This window comes from Salvelinus sp. IW2-2015, unplaced genomic scaffold, assembly GCF_002910315.2.
Source record: "Salvelinus sp. IW2-2015 unplaced genomic scaffold, ASM291031v2 Un_scaffold4966, whole genome shotgun sequence".
In the NCBI taxonomy this organism is placed as follows: Eukaryota; Metazoa; Chordata; class Actinopteri; order Salmoniformes; family Salmonidae; genus Salvelinus; species Salvelinus sp. IW2-2015.
The window spans coordinates 17,310-22,978 of NW_019946235.1; the positions used below are offsets into that span (position 1 = coordinate 17,310).

Consider the following 5,669-nt stretch of genomic DNA (forward strand, 5'->3'; position numbering starts at 1 on the left):
ACGTGGCGGGCTCATTTTTACGCTTTTGTTTTTTTCGTTAAGTAATCCTTTTTGTTTCTGCTCCCGGTCTGTTCAGACACTTTTTCCCAAGGATTGACTACTTCCTGCGTCATTCTTACATTAGCCCTTGGATAAAACCCCTTGCTGGCAGCTAATCCATGATAGGGTGTCTGATTGGCCACCTTTGCCAATACCGCCACAATCTCTTCCGCGTGTCCCCCCGATCCCAACAGTTGTCCTGCTGTTTTCCCCACGCGATCAGAACCCTTTTCAATAGATAAACCCCAAAACACAGCCCCCTCTTGCCTTGACTTCTCATTCAGAGAGGATCCCGTTAGTCTCCAATGTTGATCGATTTAGTAGGACGGAATCTCGTGTATGTGTCAAAGTGGTAGCCACGGTTTCTCAAAGGGAATGATGCTGGCATTTACTTCTTGAAGATGAGGTTTGTTTTGTCTTTTGTTGATTTTCCAAGATTGTTTGTTTTGTTTGTACGTTCGAAAGCCATTTTGTGGCTTTGGTGTTGGTGAATTTGTTTTCCCAATAAGTAGTAATCTGTGAGTTTTGTATTTGTGTTGTTTGATAATCTGCTGTATGTATATTGGCCTTGATCTTGACGGCACTATTGAGCATTGAATCCCCACCTCTCGTTTGTAGGGCCTGTGGTCCCCAACCGTCTTACAGTTGGGTGGTCTGAGTTGACGAAATGTCAGCCTTACACCATGTTTTTCCTGTTCTGTTAATTTAGGTATAACTTCCAAATCATTCGGCGGGCGTTCACATTTTCTTATGAAGTCCCGAGTCCCAGTTGAACTTCTCAAGCAGTGGAGGCAAACTCTTAATCGAGGTCCAAAGGTTAAGCATTTCCTCCCCTGTGAAGTTAATGAGGGGTTTGGTAGCTCCCTGTGTACTGAATGACGTACATCAGTGCAACATGTTAAAACGGTTAATTTCACCGTTGCTGTGAAGGTATCAGGTTTTTTAGTTCCCAAAAAATAATGGTGTTGCTTAAGAATAGCAAAGTTGCAAAAGAAGTAGCAGGCTTTAGACGTAAGAGTGAGACTACTTGAGACTGGGCTGCTCTAGAGCTGTCGTTCTGTCTTCTCTTGGCTCTGAACGGTTGTACTGGGAAAAAAGAGAGATACAGGAACACTGACATCAAAGTCCTGAAGTGGATGAAACTGTAAAGAATTTTCTAGGTAATAATCCGCAGCTGATTTCAGAGTTAAAACAGCACCCCAAACAAAAATTATGTCCCTCCTTTCCTGTATTATAAAATAAATATATAATATAATTTCTCTTAAGCCTCAATTGTAAGGGGCTTTTATTTTGCATGCGGAAACTTTAACAATTGCCAAAAAGAACCAGTGAAATATACTCAAATAAACAAGAGGTGCAATAAACAAAACAAAAAAACAATACACTCACAAGTTCGTTCCAAAAAGAAGATAAAATCTACAATTTTTCAAAGTGCTGTCTCTTTTCCTCGCCTCATCTTTGCCCACGTGACCGATTGCATAGGGAATCACAGACGTCCAAACACACGCCGACTACCCTACCGTTGAATTCCAGTGAAATCAGGTGCGAATGGGAAGCATTCCTACCTAGTCGTGGTTTATGAGAGGGGTAAACAATTGAGAAGGGAGAGCTGTTCCTAATGCAGAAGGTCGAGCGGCCCTCCTCCCTACTCTGTCTCTCTTCCCTCGCCATCCCCCCTCCTCTCCTCGCTCCGCCTCCCTTCCCTCTTCTCTCGTCTCTCTCTCTCTCTTCTCTGGTGTTGAGCTTCCTCTACAGACTCAATTGTTCTTGTCGATTACATGTGTGGTTGCTTGCATCTTGAGGCCAGCCTCACGGGATCATCTCTTCGCCGTCTATTAATTGACCTCGGTACCTCTCCTATTACTTTCTCCTTCTCTCTCTGCCTGTCGTGCTCTCTCATCTGTGTGGTCCATCCTCATATCACACCCCATCACCTACTGTACTCTACATGCATCCCATCATCCCACACCACTACATCACTACACAACACCCCACATCAACACACACACACAACACACACACACCAACACACACACACACACACAGCACCTACACATCATCACACATCACCACTACACACCACACCACACAACAACACATCACACCACACACACTAGACACTACACACACAACACACCTGCCTGCTCTCTACACTAGTGGACCGTGTTGCCTCATGAGGAGCGATGCTTGAAGACAGAGACGTGATTGACCCTCCCTGAGAGCGGAAACGGAGACCTGGTGGCGTGTGGCTGGCGGTGTGGGCGGCGTGCCCTGCGTGCCTCCTCGCCTCCTTCCCTCCTCGTTGTCCATCCTCCCTCGCGTGGTTGGGGGGGTGTGCCTCTCCTTCTCCTCCTCCTTTCTCGTCGGCTCTCCTCCCTGGGCTGGGTCCGGGGTGTCGGTGCTCTTCTCTTCTCTCTCTCTTCTCTCTCCTTACGTGGGTCTTCTCTTCTGCTGGCTCTGTTGTGCTCTTTTCTTCTCTCTCTCTCTCTCTCTCTCTCTCTCTCTCTCTCTCTCTCTCTCTCTCTCTGTCTCCATCCCTATCTCTCTCTCTCTCTCTCTCTCTCTCTGGCACTAAATAGCAGTCCAGATGTACACAGACAGTGACCATGCGACAGGGAGGGAGAGAGAGACAGAGAGGGAGGGAGGGAGAGACAGAGAGGGAGGGAGTGTGAATGTGTGAATAGGGAAAGCATATTAATCGTTACTAGAAAGTAATTTATGAAAGAGGGTTGATTGGTGTGTTTTTAACTGAATCAGCTGCTGATTATCAGATACAGTTCATCCACTCAGACCTGATGTCAGTTCCTGTATCTCTCTTTTTCCAGGTACAAACTGTAGAGCAAGAGAAGATCAGACACAAAGCGTCCTTTTTGCCAAGCCTGCTATCAGCACAACATGGAATAAATACCCTATGTTTACACAAGACCTCCTCTAGAGAAATGTACCTTTTCTCCCACTCTGACGGACCATGAATGATTTGAAGTACACAGACTCACAAGACGTGACCGTCAGATCCTCAAAGACCCCTGCAAAACAAACAAACAATCTGAAATCATCACAACAAACTCATCTCAGAATTATGCAATCTTCCTTTGAGAAAACACCAGTCGGACAAAATCTATTGTAAAGATGCAGAGCAAGAGGGGCTGTGTTTTGTTTATTTGAAGGGTTTTTGGGAAACAAGGACATTCGGCAAGCAAGGTTGTAGTGTACAAGTAGTTCCTGGGAAAAAAGGACAAAAGATAAACAAAAACAAAAGTGATGTGGTGTAAAACCTAATACAGTGGTTTCTGGAATGTGTTATGTTGGAAAATCTTCCTCTGTTTTCACTCAGTGATTTTAAATGTTTAATGTTTGTTTTTAAATTCCTGTTTTACCATCATCACTGTTTCTGCACCACAGTTTTTTTATAAAAAAAATGATTGATGAAATGAAAGAGAGGAAGGAGACAGTCTCTGCACTCAAAATAGCGATAACACACACACTTTACACACACCGATGATGTCATAAACAATAATGCCATGCATTTCAGGTTGTTGGTGTTTTGTTGGTTTTATTTTACATGAGTTTGAATGATTAGTCACGGTTTTAAAAAGACTTATAGAAACAATTATAATAATACAATTATCTGAATACTATAGAGAGAGATTGTTATCGTTTATTTGTATCGAACTGTAAAATAGAGAAAAGAACAAGAAGAAGAAGTCTGTCATGGATCTGTGTACAGTACAGTACAGTGGAAGCTTCAACTTAAAGGAAGAGCCGAGGAGGAGGAGGAGTTTAGACCTTCTTTTCTAGTTAATGGGTGGGGTATGTCAACGTGTTGTAGTACAGCATATGTAGCCAAAATAAATACCTATGTCCTAGCGTTGTGTACGTTTCCACGCCATAACTGGTGCTATGATGTAAACAGTGTTTGAGTCCAGGCCCTAGCAAGCCGTGCATATTACCTATCTGGCCCGGCGGACCCCGCCGAGCTGTAGCCGTTGTCGTAGCAACGACAGGGTGGCACTGAGAGGCCGGGAGGTTGTACAGTTAGCCTCCTCCATCTCTGGCAGCCATTTTGTTTTTCTTGAGTGAAACGATAAGCTATCTGTGTATGTTGCCAAATTACTTGAAACAACATGTAGGAGATGCTGGCAGCCAAAACAACAACACACACACACACACACACACATCACACACACACACATCACACACACACACACACATCACACACACACACATAGCGAAAAATAAGAGCAGGGATATGTGTTTTAGCTCTGCTTGTTGTTTTGTTGTGGGCGTGTTATTATATGCATATACCATCACTCAGGGGGAAGGGGGAGCTAGCCCGTTCCAACGTTACACCAGGTCCCATCTCCATGGCAGAACACACAACAACATGTCCTTTGTTGGCAAAAAAGTATTGCTTGTGTTGTAAACTTGTAACCTGTGAACTATGACCTTTCAAGCGGAAGAGGAGAAAGAAATCAGGAGAAGGATCTGACTCTTCACTCGGTCCTGTCGTTTGTTTTTATGTCGTTGTAGTTTTTTCTCCTCATGTGGGACTCATGACACGCGCACACCCCCCCCCCCCCTCCCCTCACACACACACCCCTAACACACACACCCCTCACACACACACCCCTCACACACACACCCTTCGCAGACACGCCTGGTGCTCCTAACAGGTCTCTCCTGTATCTCCTGAGTGTGTTTGTGTGTGTGACTCGTTTATTGATCGTGTTTATTGATTTTGTCTCACGAGGATATGTTATCCTTCGTTATCCTTCATGAAGCATACAGCACCCCCTCTGTGTGCATGTATATATTTATGCATTATGAACTGTGTGAAATGCATATATATACTCACTCTATGACCTTATATACTCATGTAGTACTTGACCCTTGGTTTTTTATGAAAGCTCGGAAGGTAGAGTTGAAGAAAGAACAGAACATTACTTGCCGGGTAAGGGGGTGGATGCTATGCTAATATTAGTAACGCCATTGTTGCTGAACCAGATAGAGAACCAGGAAACCATTCTTGTAGCAGCATCTGGGCCTCTGGTACCCCTTCTGTGTCTGGGGTCTTTATCCAGAGGGTTGCCCCGTTCTGTCTATCCTGTAAAATAGTGTACAAACGTGTGTGTGTTTGTCCGTCACCCAGAGGTTGAGGCAGAGGAGTGTGTTTGCATGGCTGGGTAGATGATCAACTGTAGAAGTGTTACCTGAGGTTTACAGCATGACAGCCCCCACCCCATAGATATCCTATGAAATTACTAAAGGAGATATGTGATAAACCCTCATAGTTTCAGAATGGGGTGAAAATGGCAACCATATTGGTCAGAGAGAAATCCAAACGATTTTAATTGGAATGAATGGCTGTAGCGGCATAATTGTGTAATATAATTATTGTCAACCTAAAACATTGTCATATAAATACAGTTTATACGGGTATTATACAAATGTTCTGTATAAATAACCACTAAAATACACTATATATACAAAAGTATGTGGACTCCCCTTCAAATTAGTGGATGCAACCTTTCCAACAAGTTAGTTCGTTACATTTCTGCCCTGCTAGAGCTTCCCCGGGTCAACTGTAAGTGCTGTTATTGTAAAGTGGAAACATCTAGGAGCAACAACGG

The 5,669-nt window shown here is 44.0% G+C and overlaps 1 protein-coding gene across 1 annotated transcript in view; it reads left to right on the forward strand.

The window, feature by feature from the left end:
* The window catches only part of LOC112077841 (forkhead box protein O3), a 4,944-nt gene extending 1,530 nt beyond the window's left edge, over positions 1 to 3,414 (forward strand). The window contains exon 2 of the mRNA XM_024144264.2: positions 2,865 to 3,414. The gene's annotated coding sequence lies outside the window, so the exon portion shown is untranslated. The remainder of the gene's footprint in view (positions 1 to 2,864) is intronic.
* The last annotated feature ends 2,255 nt before the right edge of the window (positions 3,415 to 5,669 follow it).